The sequence below is a fragment of the Puma concolor genome, chromosome B1, assembly GCF_028749965.1.
Source record: "Puma concolor isolate L17-30 chromosome B1, mPumCon1.1.hap2, whole genome shotgun sequence".
NCBI classification, from domain to species: Eukaryota; Metazoa; Chordata; class Mammalia; order Carnivora; family Felidae; genus Puma; species Puma concolor.
The window spans coordinates 34,251,572-34,258,429 of record NC_141670.1 but is presented as its reverse complement, the minus strand read 5'-3'; the positions used below and the strand labels follow the sequence as shown (position 1 = coordinate 34,258,429).

Sequence of the window (6,858 nt, the reverse complement as noted above, 5' to 3'; positions counted from 1 at the left end):
TAATTCTCTGTGTCCTTTTTTTTTTTTTTTTTGGAAGTAGATACTGTTGATTTTGCATCCAAAACCAACTTATTTTTTCACTTAACTGTAATACTTCAAATTATGTCCGTGGCAATTTACTGGTACAACTTGGAGCAATCATTACGCACACATTTACAGTAATTCTCCACAATGCTGCTTGTGATGGTCTTAATCTAAAACTGGTGAACAAGATTATTTTTAGCGTAACCTCAGTATTTTGCTAGAAGGAATGCAAAAATCTTTATAAATGGAAAGGACAAATAGCTTTCATATTAAAGTAAAGCCCTGGGTTAATATATATCCAGATAACACCGTGACGACACAGACAAATTAAGCGAACAAGCTGACAGGGCACCAGCCCTGAGGTGAACTTGGGACGTAGGTTTTTTATTTTCCATACTGGGCCATAATTGGAAAATATTCTAGGCTTCATTGACACCTCAAATCATCAAATCCACATTTGATTTGAATTTAGAAAACCTTTAAAAAGTACTTTGAGAAAGAAACCGTGGTAAATAATGCCCTTTAAAAAAGCAAATGAGAGTTAGTAAGGAGTTGTATCACTTCTTGGGTATATAAATCTCTCTTTTCGGGGCGCCTGGGTGGCGCAGTCGGTTAAGCGTCCGACTTCAGCCAGGTCACGATCTCGCGGTCCGTGAGTTCGAGCCCCGCGTCAGGCTCTGGGCTGATGGCTCAGAGCCTGGAGCCTGTTTCCGATTCTGTGTCTCTCTCTCTCTGTGCCCCTCCCCCGTTCATGCTCTGTCTCTCTCTGTCCCAAAAATAAATAAACGTTGAAAAAAAATTAAAAAAAAAATAAATCTCTCTTTTCTATCTAAGCGATATTACTTCCTAATACTAAATTAGGAAGTAATTTAGTAATACTAAATACTAAATTCAAACTGGTTCCATCTACAGTGTTCCATCTATCCAAACACAAGAAGCCACTTGGCATATTTTAAAAGTTTAGTTTTTGAAATAAGTTTTTGTTGATTAAAAGCAAAGCTCAACTGTAATCATTTCATTTGGAAGCTCTAAGTTTTGTCACCAAAAAATATGTGTTTGGGGTAGTCTTTGATATAAATACAAGACATAAAATTGGTGAGTGACTTTAAGTTCAGATTATAGGTCCTCCTGGAAGGCTTTTCCCCAAGCTTTCGGAATTGACGTCAACCTCTGTAATTTGAAGATTTCAGATTACTTTCTAAGTGAAACCTGGTTAGCAAGGTATAAAACATCTTGGAAAGGTTCACATCTTGAGAATTGTTCAAGGATCTCTCTAAAGAACGAGCTTTGATTCTCAACAATTTGTTAACTTTTTGGCATCTCTTATTTAGGAAGAAACTCATTTAGTTCAGTTAGAAGTATAGCCCATCTCATTAAAAAAAAATTTTAACTGTAGTAAAATACACATAACACAAAATTACCGTCTTAACCATTTTTATATGTGTAGTTCAGTAATATTAAAGTAACATTTACATTGCAGTGCAACCAATCTTCAGAATGCTTTTCATCTTACAAACTGAACCTATATGCCCATTACATAATAACTGCTCATCCCCTGGCCCCCTGGCCCCTGGCAACCACCATTCTGCTTTCTCTCTCTATGGATTTGACTGCTCTGGGCACCTCTCTCATATAAGTGGGAGCGTAGAGACTCATTCCACTTAGCATCATGTCTCCAAAGTTTATCCACGTTACAGCGTGTGTCAGAGTTCTCTTCCTTTTTAAGGCTGAATAATATACCATGGTATGTTTAGACCACAGTTTATTATCTATTCATCTGTTGGTTGACCCTAGAATTGCTTCCACCTTTTGGCTGTCACTAATGTTGCCATGAACATGACTATACAAATCCCTTCAATAGTATCTCATTTTTTAAGTAGAAATTTTATGAGAAATTTTAAGTAGAAATAATTTATGAGACAATCTAAAATAGATGCTTAGCTTTTTTTCTTAAAAATTCTGAGTATACCTCATACAGGATCTATTTTTCAAGGGATCAATGTTAAATCATCAATTGCTTTGTGAAGGATTCCCGTGAAACTCACATAAGGTATATTCGCCTGATGTTGCCTTTTCCGGAACTAGCATTTAACTCATGAACAAGAAAAGTTATGGATTAAATTAAATGAGAGCAATTTAGACATCTGATTCTTAAAACTAAATCAAAACTGGGGCGCCTGGGTGGCGCAGTCGGTTAAGCGTCCGACTTCAGCCAGGTCACGATCTCGCGGTCCGTGAGTTCGAGCCCCGCGTCGGGCTCTGGGCTGATGGCTCAGAGCCTGGAGCCTGCTTCCGATTCTGTGTCTCCCTCTCTCTCTGCCCCTCCCCCGTTCATGCTCTGTCTCTCTCTGTCCCAAAAATAAATAAACGTTGAAAAAAAAAATTTAAAAAAAAAATATTTAAAAAAAAAAAAAACTAAATCAAAACTATACTTGATTCTACTTTGAGAATTATAGTACATTGGAATGACCTTTAAATAGATCAAAGTATCAGCGAATTGAAATGGCGATGTGTTCTGATTTCTTTTTCTCTTAAATATCACTTTACCGACTTAATAACACTTTCACCCATTCATAACTCATTTACTAATTTAGTCGTAAATTCTGTGAATCATTATGGAACCCCTACTCTTTTAGGCCGATATTGAGGTGATAAGTCTATAGCACTGAATGAATGACCCAAACAAATATTAGACTATACAATGCTTCCGCTAAATGCAGATAATAAACACATAAATGATTTACCTCTCCCCAGAACAATTTTTTTTCCCAGTTATGGATAAATGCTACAAAAGAAACAAGGCCGAAGCAATATCATACTAACATTAGAAATGGACACAAGTAGGGGCACCTGGGTGGCTCAGTTGGTTAAGCATTGGACTTCGGATCAGGTGATGATCTCATGGTTTGTGAACTTGAAACCCACAGAAGCTTTCTTTCGATCCTTTGTCTCCCTCTCTCTCTGCCCCTCCTCTGCTTGTGTGTGCGCTCGCTCTCTAAAAAATAAATAGAGTTTAAAAAAAGCATTAAAAAAATGGATAAAGGTACAGATATGAAGAATATATTTTGGAGAAAGTGCTGACAGAAACTATCGTTCTTTCACTGCATCCCTGCCACTGCATAAACACCCAGTCACCCCACACACTGTAGAGATTTATCAATTAGAAGTATTTCAGCCACGAGTAACAAATACTAACTGGAATGAATTAGCGTAATCATTACTGAATCTGAACATACATTAATGTGTTTTTGATCATTTGTGTGTCTCTTTCGTTTTTAATTAATCTCCTGCCAGATTGTTCGCTATACTTTTCCCTTAGTGAATCACAGGAAATGTTAATATATTAAAGAATACTAAATATTTTGGATGATAAGTGATGTGAATGATTTATTTTTCACATTTTCCTTTGTCTTTAATTATTAAGAGCATTCAGATATTTTAAATTTTTAGATAGTCAAATATAAAAATATGATTTTAAATTATTTTCCGTTATTTTTTTCTTAGAAACAGTGACTGTATCAACATAGAGGAGGTTAAATATATTCAAACATATTTTTCTGTCATAATAGGTTTATTTGCTTTTTTATTATATTATAGGAATGTGGCAGATACAGATAAAAGTAAACAAATCATTGTGAATCAAAGGCAACAACGATCATGACTTTGATATTTATAGGTCCAGATTTTTCAACAGTTATAAGGTATACTTTTTTTTAACTTTCTGTTTTTACTAAGTAACATATAGCATACATTTTTACATAATTTCATAATCTTCTATAAAATTATTTTTACAACTCCCTGATTTGTATTTATTGGACTCAGCTTATTCAAATAATCTTTTTTTCTTGGACGTTTTCCCTTTTCTGCAATTAGACGATGTTGCTAGGAAAACTTAGTAATTAAATCTTTACAGACTCTCATGATTATTTCCTTAGGATCTATTTCCAGCATAAGTTTGTATGTCAGGGGCATGCCTATTTTAAAATCTTCCAGCAGTAATTGTGAAGTTGGACTGTGAAATGAGTCTGTCTCAGTTAGAATTCTGGCTTTGTCCCTTCCTGTGTCCCAAACTCTATCATTTTCCTCATTTGTATATCATTTGTACTAGTATCTACCTCATCATTATGCAGATTGCACGAACTAACACACTTACCAGGTTAAGAGTATTTTATGCATAGTGATCAATCAATAGACACTTTTTATTATTATGTGCTGCCAAATTGTTCTTGTAAATATTATACCTGCTTACAATTTTTAACATTACACTAAAAATTCCCATTTATACAGGGGTATTATTTTATTTGAAAAATCTCATTTTATAATTAGTATTATTTTAATTTATATCTATTTAGATTTCTAGCAAGAATGAAGACTGGGTCACACTGTCGGTTGAACAGCTGACCCGATTTCAGCTCAAGTCATGATCCCAGGGTTGTGGGATCAAGCCTCGCATCGGGCTCTGAGCATGGAAACTGCTTAAGATTCTCTTTCTCTCCCTCTGTACCTCTCCCCCACTCAGGCTCTGTCTCTCTTTCTCAAAAAAAAAAAAAAAAAAAAAGAAAAAGAAAAATTTCTAGTGAGAATGAAACTTTTTAATTCATATGTTAATAGCCATATATGTATATATGGCTATATATATGTGTATATATATGTGTGTGTATATATATATATATGGCTATATATATATGGCTATATATATGTGTGTATATATATATATATGGCTATATATATGTGTATATATATATGGCTATATATATGTGTATTTATATATGGTTATATATATGTGTATATATATGGCTATATATATGTGTGTATGTGTATATATATACATAATATATTATGTGTGTATATATATGCGTGTGTATATATACACATATGATATATGTGTATATATATGTATGTATATATATACACATATATTAAACTGATAAGAACAGATACTACACTTGATCTTAGCCAAAAGGCCGAGAAGCGATATATATATATATATATATACACACATATATTATGTGTATTATGTGTATATATATACACACACACATATATATAATTTCTTCATTTCTGAGTTACTTGCTTAGACATTTTCCAAAATTCCTTTTGAGTTATGTGTTTCTTACTTATTCAGATTTTTAAAATGTAGTGATATTAATTAACTCTTATACTTGAAATGATACAATTATTTCTTTCAGTTTGCCTTTTAATTTGTATTTGTTTGGACCTAATTTTTCTGTACTCAAATGTACACTTTTTTGTGGAGGTTAGAAATTGTGGTATAACACTTTTTTTTTATAATGAGACCTCCCATGATCATCAACCTGTTCCATAAATTACTTGAAACTTCTAGACATTAGAGGAATGAAATATCAAGTTTATAGACCCAGGTTAATCATAAGGCAAAAACTTGAATTTAGAATTAAATGTTATTTTTTAAATAAAAGAATATTTAGTAATATATTTTAAGTAGAATGAGAGAGAGAAAGAGAGAGACAGACAGAGGGACAGAGAGAGAGAGGAGTCCTGTCAGTAATTCTTGAGAAGCTTTGGAACCATCTCGGTTGATCCTGTGAATGAAGACCTCCATCTGGTCAGATCTCTGGGGTCGTTTTAGGAAACAAGAGAGGCACCTCATCAAAGCCCAAGTGGTTTTTACCTGTTAAGATGTTCAAGGGAAAGTGCAGTTGCCTCCCTAGGAAGACAAGACCCCATTTTGTTGGAGACACACAGGCAGCCAGAAGAAAGTCCAGTCCCTCTCCATTATTGTGTACCAACTCTGCCTGGAGACGTAAAAATCTCTATTTTTCTCTGTCCTTAGCTACTATTCCCCTTCATTTTATTACCCGAAGAATGAGTCTAGGAAGGAAAATTAAAATCTGATTGGATTGTTTCAGGGATACCTGCGTGGGTCAGTCAGTTGAGCACCGGACTTCGGCTCAGGTCATGATCCTGAGGTTTGTGAGTTCAAGCCCCAGGACAGGCTCTGTGTTGAGAACTCGGAGCCTGGAGTCTGCTTCCGATTCTGTGTCTCCTTCTCTGCCCCTCCCTCTTCTCTCTCTCTCAAAAATAAACATTTAAAAAAAATTTTTAAAACCTTGATTTAATTGTGTCCTATCTCGTGAGTGTATGTTTCCAGTATTAAATGCCACTTATTTGGAGGAAAAATTACCTCCTAGATCCAGGTTTAGAACTTAGGAAACTAGTTTTTTTGTGCACTCAAAGAAAAGCAATTTCTAAAGCCAACATGAAAGAAAGATTTACAACTATATTTATCTTAAAAATTAATAGTTCCATTATTTATATGTTTGTCTTAAGTTCATCTGGTGTGTATTAACACTCATGGAAAATAAGGTTCTCATTTCATTTACTTTCAATGATTGACTAATTTCTCCAGTTCCATTAATTTAAAATTCATCATTTCAGTATGCCTTCAGAGGATGATATTTAAAAAAATTTTGTAAGTTTATTTATTTATTTTGAGAGAGACAGAGACAGTGTGAGTAGGAGAAGAGCAGAGAGAGAGAGAGAGAGGGAGAATCTCAAGCAGGCTTGACTGTCAATGCAGAACCTGATAAGGGACTCAAACTCACGAAACCGTGAGCTCATGACCTGAGTGGAAACTGAGAGTCAGACGCTTAACGGACTGAGCCACCCAGGCACCCCTAGAAGATGATATTTATAACATTTAAATTCATACATAAATTGATCTGTTTGCTACTATGCTAATTGAAATACTTTTTTTATTGTCACGGGTTTGTAGTATGTTTTAGTGTCTGACAGGATATTAAGTCACTTTTTTTTTTAACCTTTGTTCTTTGACATTTTTTGGCTGACATCTAC

General features: G+C 34.4%; 1 pseudogene; it reads right to left on the bottom strand.

Annotated features, from left to right (window-relative positions):
- Positions 1 to 4,876: 4,876 nt before the first annotated feature.
- On the bottom strand, positions 4,877 to 5,000 carry LOC112870065 (U2 spliceosomal RNA; annotated as a pseudogene).
- Between the last annotated feature and the right edge of the window lie 1,858 nt (positions 5,001 to 6,858).